Raw genomic sequence first — 13,374 nt, 5'->3', positions numbered from 1 at the left:
GATAGTTAAATGCCCTACATATATCTGATTTATCGGTAACAGAAATATTCTTACTACGAACTGAATCTATATCGTCGACCTAGTACTGCTGCCCAGACGCTTCCTTCACTACTGACCACGTGGTTTTAATTTTATCCTGTGAATTAGCTGTTCTATTTGCATACCACATAGTCTTTACCGTCCTAATAACATTTTAAGCACCTTTCAGTACTGTTTGTAATAGACTACTGTAGCTTGCTTTAGACGATTTTTAACGTTTTGATATAACTTCCGCTTTGTTTTAAATGATATCCTTATCCCACTAGTCGGCCACCTGGGATGCCGATGCCTTTACTGCTAGTAGCCCGTTTACAACGTTATGATGGAAAACAACTCTCAAGGAGCATGAGAAATGTGTTAAGAAAAGCATTGTATTTGTCATCTTTTTTATCAGCGCTATTAACATCCTCCCACTCTTGTTCCTTGATGAGGTTTAAGAAACTCTCTATTATTGTTGGATTAAGTTCCCTACATAGTTTGTAATTATATGTGACATTAGTTTGATATACAAAAGCCTTTTAGTGTTAAAATTTATGCATCGTGGTCTGGAAGGCCATTCACTCTTTTACTAACAGACAGCCCATCTAGTAATGATGAATGAGTAAAAACGTTGGCTACGACTGTGCTACTGTCCCCCTGCACCCTAGTTGGAAAAAATCACAGTCTGCATCAGATCATATGAATTTAGGGGTTGTACCAACATCCTTTTTCTTGCATCATCATATACAACATTTATATTGAAGTCATCACATATAATTACCTTTTGGTATTTCCTACAAAGTTAATTAAGAACCCTCTCTAGATTGGGCAGAAATACTCTGAGATCACAGTTAGGACACCATTAAACAACAACAATTAGAAATTTAGTTTCACTAAATTCAGCTTCCCTTGCACAACATTCAAATATCTATCCACTTCAATGCCACGATACGTGTATGGACTCAAATGGAATACTGTTCGGACAACACGCAAGTATTACGGAGATGCTTCGGGAAATAAATGTGAATCACTGGAGAGAAGACGTTGTTTCCGAGGACTATTAATGAGACAAATTAGAGATCCGGCGTTTGTGGCTGACTGCGGAACGCAATTACTTCCGCGAACTTACGTTTCGCGTAAGGTGGTCTGATGTAGCTCTCCATTCTGTCCTGCGCGAATCTCTTCATCTCCGAGTAACTATTGAACTACTGCAACCTACATCGTCCTGGATCTATTCTTGGTTTCTCTCTATGATTTATAGCTCCCAAACGTCCCTCCAATACTAAATTAGTGATCTCTTGATGTCTCAGAATAAATCCTGCCGATGGATCCCTTCTTTTGGTCAAATTGTGTCACATCCTCATTAGTTAAGTGATCTACCAATCTAACCCTCAAAGTTCTTCTGTGGCACCACATGTCAAAAGCTTTTATGCTCTCCTTGTCTAAAGTGCTTATTGTCCATGCTTCACTTCCATAAAGGCTACAATCTAGACAAACACTTTGAGAAAAGAATTCCTAATACTTACATCTATATTCGGTCGTAATCAATTTCTATTCGGTGGAAAAGCTTTCCTTGCCATTGCCAGTATACATTTTATATCCTCTCTACTTCGATCATCATCAGCTATTTTGCTGCCCAAATAACGAAACTCGTCTACTACTTTGTCTCGTTTCCTAATTTAATTCCCTCATCAACACTTGATTTAATTCGACTGTATTCCATTATCTTCGTTTTGCTTTTGTTAATGTGCATGTATATCCTCCTTTCAAGAACTACTTAAACCTAACCTAAGGACATCACACACATCCATGCTCGAGGCAGGATTCGAACCTACGACCTTAGCGTTCGTGCGGTTCCAGACTGTAGCGCCTAGAACCGTTCGGCGACAATGTCAGTTCCGTTCATCTGCTCCCCAAGTCATTTTATGTATCTGAATGAAGTGTGTTATCGACAAACGTGAAAATTTTTATTTCTTTTCCCTGAACTTTAATTCCTATACAAATTTTTCTTTGGTTGCCTTTCCTACTTGTTCAATATACTGATTGAATAACATCGGGCATAGGCTACAATCCTGTCTCACTCCCCCTTAACAACTGCTTCCCTTTCATGCCCATCGCCTAATGCAATAGCTGTCTGGTTTCTGTACAAATCTGAAATAGCTTGTAACTCCTGCTACTTTCAGAATTTCAAAGAGACTATCCCATTCAACATTTTTGAAAGCTTTCTCTATGTCTACAAATGATGTAATTGTTGGTTTGTCTTTTCTTAACCTACCATCTAAGATAAATCTTAGGGTCAGTATTGCCTCGCCAGTTGCTACATTTCTCCAGAATCCAAACATATCTTCCAAGAGGTCGGATTCAACCAGTTTTTACATTCTTTTGTAAAGATTTCGTGTTAGTATTTTGCAATTAATAGTACGGTAATATTCATAACTGTCAGCACCTGCATTCTTTGGAACACGAATTATTACATTCTTGTTGAGCTCTAAGGATATTTCGTCTGTCTCATACAGCTTGCTCACCAGATGAAAGAGTTTCGTCATGGATGGCTGTGCCAAAGCTATCAGTGTTCTGAACGAATATCGTTTAGGCCCAGGTTTGTTTTTTCGAATTAGATCTTTCAGAGCTGTGTCAAATTCTTCTCACAGTAACATCTCTCCCATCTTAATTTCAGCTATGTCTACTTCCCGTTCTATAATATTGCCATCAACTTCGTCTCCCTTGTACAGATCCCCTATATACTCCAACCACCTTTAAGGTTTCCCTTCTTTGCTGAGTACTGGATTATCATCTGAGCTCTTGAAATTCATGCAGCTGCTCCTCTTCTCACCAAAGGGCTCTTTAATTTTTCTGTGGGAGAAGTCTATCTTTCACCTAGAGAACCTTCTAAATCCTCACATTCTTCCTCTATCCATTTCTGTTAACCGGTTTTGAACTTCCTGTCAATTTGATTTTTTAAACGTTTGTATTCCCTTTCTCCTGATTCACTTGCTGCGTTTTTATATTTTCTCCTTTCATCAGTTAAATCCAATATCTCTTGTGCTGTCCGAAGAGTTCTATTAGGCCTTGTCTTTTTACCTATTTGACCCTCTGCTGTCTTCACTATTTCATCTCTTAAAAGTTACATATTACTCTTGTACTGTATTCCTTTCCCCTGTTCTACTCAACCGTTGACTAATGCTCTCTCTGAAACTCCCAGCAACCCCTTGTTCTTCCAACGTATCCGTGACCCATCTCCTTGATTTCCTACCTCTTTACAATTTATTCAGTCGTAATCTACATAACCGATAAACTGCGATCTGGATCCTAAATCTTTGTCTTACAATTATATAATCAATTCGAAACCTTCCGGTACCTCAGTTCTGTTCCACGTATATAACCTTCTTTTATGATCAATAAACCAATTGTTAATGATGATTAAATCATGTTCTTTGCAAAATTCTACCATGCAGTTTTCTCTTCATTCCCTTCTGTTACTCCATATCCACCTACTATTTTTCGTTCTCTTCGTTTTCCTTCTAACGAATGTCAGTGATCCATCACTATAATTTTTTTTCTCCCTTAACTACGTGCATAATTTCTTTTATCACGTTATGCATTTCTTCATTCTGCTCGTCATCTGCGGAGCTATTTGTCTTATAAACTCGAACTACTGTGGTGGGTGTGGGACTCTTACCTATCTTTGCTATATTAATGCGTTCACTATGCTGTTCACAGTAACTTATCCGCATCTTATTTTCTTATTCATTATTATATCTACCCCAAAAATATCCTTATTTGATTTTGTACTTATAACCCTATGTTCACCCGACCAGAAGTCCTATTCTTTCTGCCAACGAATTTAATTAATTCCGACTATATATAAAACATGAAATAATCCATTTCCCTTTTTAAATTTTCTATCCCACCTGAGCGATCAAGGGATCTAACATTTTACTCTGCGAGCCAAATAATGACGGTTTTCTTTCTCCTGAGTAGTTGCCGCCCGAAGACCCGAATGGTTAACTATTTTACATCCGGAATATTTTACGCCAGAGGACGCCACTATCATTTAACGATCCAGCAGAGGTGCTTGCGCTAGAGAAAAATTCCCCTTGTTCTCAGCCAGTCGTCGTACCAGCACAGCAAGGCCGTTATGATTGTGTTACAAGGCCAGATCACTCATTCATCCACACGTTTGCCCCTGCAAGTACTGAATAGGGGCTGCTGCCCCTTTTCAGGAAGCACACGTTGCATGGCTTCTCAACAGATAACTCTCTGTTGTGATTGTGCCTACGGTATGGCTACCTGTATCACTGAGGCACACAAGCCATCCTATAGACGGCGAGGTCCATGGTTAATGGATGGGCCGGGGAGATAGGGCGGGGGGGCAGATATTGATTAAGGCGTAGATTAACAACACCTGTTGCTAAGATGATATTCGTTAGCCTCAAAACAAGATACTAAAATAACTAGATAATGCTAAGCAAAGGAACTAAATTACTCATTGGGACAACCACACCGGCCCCTGAACCAGCTGATACGTAAGCACCTTAAGTTATGAATAAAAGCGACGATATAACACGCCGCTATACAAGCTGGAATGACCAATCATTGCCTGGCCTTAACTGACTCTCGTTAACTTGCGAGTGTGCTTCTACACGTGAACTGGAGTACATAGTAAATTACAAAAATTAAGTAAAGTCCAAGGAACAGAGTACAGTCGCCTTAGCAAAGTAGTATTGTTGTCAGTCATTACGGGATACGATCGGTGCTCTATACGAGATACTGCAGAAATAAGATTTGACTCATCAGCACAAATGAGAACTACCTGCGCATAAGCGTGTGTCTCACAGGGCAATGGTCCTATAAGACATGTGGAAACCTATCCTGAATTTTTTTTACACATGAAGAAGACAACGAAAGAAATGCACCGCCAAAATTTTAGCTGCTGAGGGGCACTACAAGCATTTTGTAAAGAACCTTTCAGGTACACGTTTCTAACGCGCGAAGAACAGCTTGCAACAGCGATTTTTAAAGCCCTGCCCTTTCAGCGGGCGACTCGGCGAATCACTCACGCAGTGACGCGTAGCGGAATTATCCGGAGTTCACAGCCGCCAAATTTAAGCACCTAAAGCCTGTTTTACAATGGAGGGAATGGAAAGGGACACGTACGAATGACAATTTGCAGAAAATTCACTGCCATATGCTTGTATATGGTTAGAATCGTTTATACCAGAGGGAACGGTAAAGAACACGAGGTAGCCAACAGTGCTTATGAACGCTGCGTTATTAGTTTTTACTTTTTGGAGCTAATATTCGACACACACGATACAACTCTATCTTGTTAGTGCCACAGTGCGAAACTTTGCTGTTCAGTGAGGATCATTTTGCATGGCGACTGCACTGTTATTGACGGAATATGCAAAATTAACAGTGTAATATATTGCTTATTCCTTGCAAGTATAGTGTTATCTTGAAGCTGTGAGAAAGGAGGACAGGCGCGGAAGCAGAGGCGATGTTGAGGACAGACGAAAGTAGCAGAGATATTGTAACAGGAAGTAAACCGTATGGGGAGAGCCTTGTGAAAATGCAGATGCCCTCAGACTCGGTCTCAGAGCTCTAGCTACTCTTCAAGAAATTAACATGTAACTTCATATGTCGCCTAGACGCTGAGGTAGGTTTCCACCATGGAACTTTGTAACCAACAGGCACGTATTAGTGTACTAAGCCAGCTTAATAGCAGCCCTGAGAACAGCAACGTAAGTAGACTTACAAGGGTTAGAAAGAGTGCGATAACGCCAAAAAACTGTTAACCTAGCAGTCCCTACTTCGGGGAGCCCGCCGGGACGGGGTTATATGACGTATAACAACAATGTTGCAAGCCTTATTTAACACAGCAGTTACATTTAGCTTTCAGCTGAACAATGTTGATACCAAATACGGAATTAGCTAATGCAACTACACTAACATCCCCGCTTTAGGAGCAGTAGAGGGGAGCTAACTAAACCGTGATTGGCAGGCGCCTGTAAGAGACCGGCGGGATTGTCTGGGTGGCTTTAAGTGGGAAAAACAGTGCCCCCACGCGACTCTTTAAAACCCCTAGATTCCGCATTTTGGCGGAGTTCTCAGTCAGACGATCTGGGCGCTGGAGCCGCGTCCGTCGACTCCAGTATCGGTCCAGCTCCGCTTAAGTCTGCCCGCTCACTTGGAGTGCCTCAGTGAACAGTGTCACATTCAGTATGTTTTGTTTACCAAGTAAGTTGTTGCGTTAAGATGATGCTAGTGTTTGCGGCTGTGGTTAGCATCCACTCCTGGATTTCTGCACTGGCTGCTGTTCTAACAGTGTTATTCAAGTGTTTTCTAAACCTAGAACTGGCCTCCAGTGTATTAGTTAGCCCTGTCTGGAATAAACAACTATTTGAAAACCATGTTTTTCCAAGTGTCTCCACAACGAGTTCCCTACCAAGTCTCACCACTTGCATTTTTGTAAGTGTCTGTACCAGTGTGGGCTCAGACAAAAGAAAACAATCAAGTGCCTTTGCTGTGAACTGTCCTCCTGCCTTCTGCTCCGTACCGCTCGGGAGCACAGGCTGACCAGTAACACCTTTTTCTCCCTCTCCCACCTATTTCAGGACACGAAAACAGAGAAGGAAGAATTTAAGTGTCTCAATTTGTATCGAAACGTGATATAGGTGGAGATCGTGCACTTTACAAGGAACTGCACTGGTACAAAATTTTCCTTGTATGTCGGTCGCCATTTTTTCTGGCTTCTCATTGCCACCGCTTTGTGATCCAGAGAGCGCAGGATCAAATCCCGTTCAGACCGCAACTTTTCACTGTGATTTTTAACCGAGCATTCACTTCCCACAGATGCTGTAGTGGCACGAAAGACATGTGGTTCGGATTCCACGTTAAACACAGGTCTCCATTTTCTGATTAGGTAACTGGGGAAGGTTAGGAACACATAGGCAGCTTCAGTGGAGTGCAGTTGGAAGACATGAAAGAGACTTACGGGGTACAGTAGACAGCATGCTCTTTTGCTCGTGTTTGTTAGCTTGTTTCTTCTGGTGAAAACCTGGCTGAAACCTTACAAACATTTTTCTTAATAACTTCATATCGACAGTTCAGTTCCTGCACATATAATTCTGATAAAAGTGGCTAGCAGAGAAAATAAAATCATGGTTGTGTACGATGTCACAGACTAGTTCCATCAATGAGAACTTGTAATTTGTTGAATTGAAATGTGTCTTGCACTACTACATTTTATAACAATTTCTGTAGGCCATTCCTTATAATAATGTTTGAATGTTGTACGTTAACCATCACTGAAACAGTTATTTGTTTATTTCCTGTAGTCGTCACAAAAATGCGAAGTGTGTATTGAACGACAAAACTAACATTTTTTCTTGGAGCAGGCGCAACTACCAGAGGAAAAATTGATGCAGTCATGCACTTCGCAGTAACCACTGGTTTTATTTAGACGGCAGTGGGATGGAGTCAGGAATAATCCCGGCCGTTGCTCTGCATATTGCACAGCATACCAGGCACACTTGATCAAATTAGTAAAGTGTGGCGAAGAAAACTGGTAATGCACAAATGAATGAAGTTTAAGAATACTGCTCTGCTCATAAACCTGAAATGAGAGAGAGGTATCGGAAATTATGTTGTCTGGTAATACCCTGAAAAAAATGCTTTCCAATATCGACAAAATTCTTGCTCGAGCGGTTGAATTGCACTGGTAGTCCCAGGCAGAATCCATATTACATATAGAGATTTTTCATCGTCCTCCACAAAAACAGAGGCGTCGCTATATCCAGACCATGAATCCAATAAAAGAAATAACTTAGATTCAGTATCTGATAGGAATACGTTTAGAACAAAATGTTGAAAATTATTGTTTTCCGTTTTTCCGGATTTTAATACCCTGATTACAAGATTTTTTGCAACCAAATTGTCCATTTTTGATTTTTGGTCCTAATTTCCCTTGTAGTTGTTGAAGACAGTAAACCACTCACACTTATCACTGGCATTATTGTATATGAATGTGTCATTGCATTCATAAATTAGACAACCGACTCCGTCTTTCTTTCAACCGGGAAGATAAAGTGCGATGTGCACGCAGTGCTTTCAGGAAACGTGAGTGATCAACGTTACACACAGAACTTTCCGGGATAACAGCAATTTCGTCTTTAAGTCAGCTATGAATTTCTCTACAGCATTGTCTATCACTGGCAGCTGCTCTACACGTTTACGTGACGTAAACTTGGTAATTTTGCGACTTCTTACTCTGTACGATTTCTTGAACCTGCGTAGCCAGATCGAAGAAGCCTGGAGATCAGCAATACTTACCACTACTGCAAAAAGCAACTTACAATTTTTAATAGATGTTACTTGAGTAGCTAATTCCAGAGAATAGTAACTGTGAACTGCAGTGTCAGAGAAACTATCAACGAACGTTAACCTGAAACGTGCTTTACATATTACGACCGGGTCGTGTCGTGTTTCCTGTTTACAAATTTACCACCGATCTCGGCAGTGTGTATGTGCCTAGTTCTACAGCCGCCTGGCGCACTGCAAATTTGGCGATTTTGAGCAATATTTTTAAACACCTGCAGTGCCCCTTGGCAGCTAAAATTTTGACACGGTATTTCTTTCGTTGCCTTCTTTCTGTGTAAAAAGTTTCAGCGTAGGTTTCGTCATGTGTTATTGGACCATTTCCTTCTGAAAGTACCTAACTACACACAAACACACACACACACACACACACACACACACACACACACACACACATTGCTACAGTAGCAGAAGCACTTAGCTAGACAGTCCTCATTAGAATGGCACTGGCAGTGAATAGGAAGGGAAACAAATCCCACGGGTTTGATAAAAATATATTTCCAGAAGGGAGCCATTTCGTAAGCCTTGCAGCTCCACAAGTTGGGTAGTAATTAGCCAGACGTGTCACAGGTTCTGTGAATACTAATAGAAGTACACGTGTCTGAGCTCCTTGCCCTACTAACATCGTTGCCACCGCCAGAACTCGCTGTTAGCCTAGTTCACTCCAACACCCCGTAGAGCTACTCGGTTCACACGCAGGTAACTCCTCCAACCCTTGAATACCGTCTCTCGCCGCTGCTTGCGTGGGCCCTGCCAACCCAACCCCCACACATGCTTGCTAAGGCAGTTACATCGAAACAGGCTAATAAATAATCTACCTACCCACTGCACGCCACATTCATAATGCGGTGTTATTTAAGCATGTGAAATCTGTTACAAGTTTTCCATTATTGCCCATAACGTCATCTGATTTTCCAATCATGACTCCACCAATGATTCTTTTGGTTCATAAATTTTACTGTTTCTTTTTTTAATGTTTCGCAATTTTTTTTGTATCTTCCTTTCCGCCTTCTGTTGGGAACTTGGTGTAAACTGCTCTTAGAAATCCTCTTTCTGCTTTAAATCTTCTAGATACTTGACATAAGGATTTTCTGAGTGTCGCACAGCGTCATAGTGTAAAGGAAGAAATCAATTCTACAGAAGCCAAAGTTTCGGCCACGGTTAAAGTGGCCCTTTTCTTGGTCTACTGGTGTGGTCTTTAGCTGTGTGGAGTCACCTATATCTTGCGATTGCTACTTGAGCCGTGGCGACTGGAGCTAGTTATGCTCCACTTGCGTCGCTGATATCGACACTCGTCGGGTCTTGTATCTCTGACTGTTCCGCCTTTGGTTTTCCGGCTTGGTATGTGGACGAGGCCTTTCTCCGGTCGGCGTTCAACGAGGCAACATATTTTGAAGACAGGCCCTCATCTCGATTCGCTGTGCCTGGGCCTCACCGTCCTTACCGTTTTGCCGCCCGCCGGGTGTACGGTGCTGATTAGTCGACGCGTTTGCTTGCGAAACGGTGGCGGGTCCGTTATCTCATGGTGGACATCTTCTCATAACGTAACTGGAAGCATGAGTTACGTATGATTCATATTTTCCTGTTAAGCTATGAAGATGTGTGAAACTTCTGGTGGCGTGTTGTTTCTACCGCAGATCAGTTAAGGATAGTTTGGAATGAGAGAATGTTATACGGAACTTACGAACTCTAAGACTTCAACGTGTTGTTTCCGTGGAGCGAAGTCTAATTATTTCGGTAAATGAAAAAGGTAATAGAGTTTTACCGCTTGTTTTAAAGGTTCCTTGCACTGTTAGTTTGATGCAGTACGTTCATTACTGTGCACTTCGCCCAGTATTGGTTTTAGACTTCCTTTCAATATGAAGGGCAGAGCGTTCATTAAGTCAGTGTAATTTAAATTGTTCTTTTATTCGGTAAAAGTCTCAGTTTGGTTTTCAGTCATGTCACAGACAGTTACGTAGGTAGTAAGCCTTGCGTAGTCTAAAAAAGGCTGAATCACGAGTTGAATTTGTCTGCCGCATGAATAATTAGCTGTTGCAGAAATGGACTGGTATGTGGGCCAGATGTGATTTGTAGCATTGGCGGGCAGTTTAAGATGGTGTGTGTTTGTTTGGCGTGTTTCGCGCCCTGGCTTGCAGCCTGATCATCTTCGAAATTGCTTGACGGTCGCTTTCTACTCGTTCGTTCCGAGTACAAGCGTGTGTAAGCCGCACTTCCATCTTTTCGTTAAATATCCGGCCTGTCCGCCGGGACGGACAAGACCTTTTCATAAGAAACACCAGGTGAATCATTAGTGTTGCGTAAATTTTGGTTACGTAAGCAATGAACTTGATATCGTGCTTATGTTGGTGACTTTCTGTAATCCTTTTGCTATCAGATCTAATTAGTTTCTTCAAAATACTGTTTGTTACATTAATTCATGATATAATCATAGTTATTCTACATTTGGTGGAGGACAAGCGTCTAAAATCTAAAGACATGATCTTCGGTAATCACATTGGTATCTTTTCCAAAAAAAATATAAAAATGGGGCAGGCGGTTGAAGTCAGTTTTATATTTTCTTAAGAGGACAAAGGTCTGCATTAGATTTTAATATTGTCATTCTGATTCTGTAAATATCGAATCTGTCCTATAGTTGCAATTAAAGTTATGTACCTACCACAAGTTCGTCCATCAGCAAAGATCCCTAGCTTCCTGTCTCCTCTGAGTAGCTGTGGTTAAGTTGCAATTTTGGTTTCTATAGGACGTAACTTGAGCAGTAACACAGCTCACTGCTCACTAAGCGTGACGTTACGTCATAATTTTAAAAGGTCATTATTATGATTGATCACTTGAGGCAGAAGGTGCAGGACTTTATTATACACTACTGGCCATTAAAACTGCTACACCAAGAAGAAATGCAGATGATAAACGGATATTCTCGGAAAATATATTGCAATAGAATTGACATGTGATTACAATTTCACGCAATTTGGGTGCACAGATCCTGAGAAATCAGTACCCAGAACAACCACCTCTGGCCGTAATAGCGTCTTGATACGCCTGGGCATTGAGTGAAACAGAGCTTGGATGGCGTGTACAGGCACAGCTGGCCATGCAGCTTCAACACGATACCACTTGCTCGGCCACCATTTACCACACTTTTTCAATTGATGAGAGATCTGGAGAATGTGCTGTCAAGGGCAGCAGTCGAACATTTTCTGTATCCAGAAAGGCCCGTACAGGACCTGCAACATGCGGTCGTGTATCATCCTGCTGAAATGTAGGGTTTCGGAGGGATCGAATGAAGGGTAGAGCCACGGGTAGTAACACATCTGAAATGTAACGTCCACTGTTCAAAGTGCCGTCAATGTGAACAAGAGGTGACCGAGACGTGTAACCAATGGCACCCCTTACCATCACGCCGGGTGATACGCCAGTATGGCGATGACGAATACACGCTTCCAATGTGCGTTCACAGCGATGTCGCCAAACACGGATGCGACCATCATGACGCTGTAAACATAACCTGGATACATCCGAAAAAATTAATTTTTGCCATTGTTGCACCCAGGTTCGTCGTTGAGTTCGTCGTTGAGTACACCATTGCAGGCGTTCCTGTCCGTGAGGCAGCGACGAGGGTAACCACAGCCACGGTCTCCGAGCTGATAGTCCATGCTGCTGCAAATGTCGTCGAACTGTTCGTGCAGATGGTTGTTGTCTCAGGGATCGAGACGTGGCTGCACGGTTCTTTACAGCCATGCGGATAAGATGCCTGTCATCTCGAGTGCTAGTGATACGAGGCTTTCGGGACGCAGCACGGCGTTTCGTATTACCCTCCTGAACCCACCGATTCCATATTCTGCTAACAGTCATTGGATCTAGACCAACGAGAGCAGATAAACCGCAATCGAGATAGGCTACAATCCGACCTTTATCGGAAACGTGATGGTACGCATTTCTCCTCCTTACACGTGACATCACAACAACGTTTCACCAGGCAACGCCGGTGAACTGCTGTTTGTGTATGGAGAAATCGGTTGGAAACTTTCCTCATGTCAGCACGTTGTAGGTGTCGCCACAGGCGCCAACCTTGTGTGAATGCTTTGAAAAGCTAATCATTTGCATATCACAGGATCTTCTTCCTGACGGTTAAATTGCGCGTCTGTAGCACGTCATCTTCGTGGCGTAGCAATTTTTATGGCCAGTAGTGTAACAGATTGCTGCGGTGGAGGGATTTGGAATCTGCTGTTGTCTATTGTTTCGCGCACTGTGTGATATGACTGGTGTTCATAGGCGAACGAGGCATGCCGCGCCTTGGCAGTCATTCGCCGGTAGCGCTCATCTCACGTTTGTGTCTCAAACCTGCATCCACCCCCTCTGTTCACGTTATTAGGATGTTCTGGTATTTCTATGGCTTCTATGATATTGTGTTTCGTGAAATGTGGCTGCGTAGCCGTTACACCGACTGCATTAAAGTTTATTGCCTTGTCGCATTCTTCCCGGTGTTCAGTGACTTGCTGTGCTGCCCCAGGCGGATGTAGTGCTCACGTTATCGCTCGCCTGTTGCTATCGGCCAGCCAGTCTCTCGTATGTACATTTTTCTCCAAACTGACATTATACAATGTACATACCTACAATGTGTAAAGAATATATCTACTCCATCGTGGAGTCTTGTACATTCCGGGCGCTGTGTAGACAGACTGGACACTAACCGGGTGAACACGATATCCAATTGTGTCAGTGACACTTTTCGTGTAAGGTAAACAATATTATCGCTGTAATTGTCGATTTTTTGTCTATGTTGCTCTCTTTTGTTTGTTGAGTGGTTGTTCGTATCGATTTATGGTTGTAGCCCCTGAGCATGAACTTCGCACTTATGAGTGTCATATTTTGAGCGTCACTTAGGATACTGTCCATTCATTTACCCATGAGTATAATGGTGCAGGGTGACAATTATTGAACCATATGAAGTAAAATCGACATAACTTCTCAACG

This window comes from Schistocerca gregaria, chromosome 7 (genome assembly GCF_023897955.1).
Source record: "Schistocerca gregaria isolate iqSchGreg1 chromosome 7, iqSchGreg1.2, whole genome shotgun sequence".
NCBI classification, from domain to species: domain Eukaryota; kingdom Metazoa; phylum Arthropoda; class Insecta; order Orthoptera; family Acrididae; genus Schistocerca; species Schistocerca gregaria.
Note: the sequence above shows the minus strand (reverse complement) of the source record.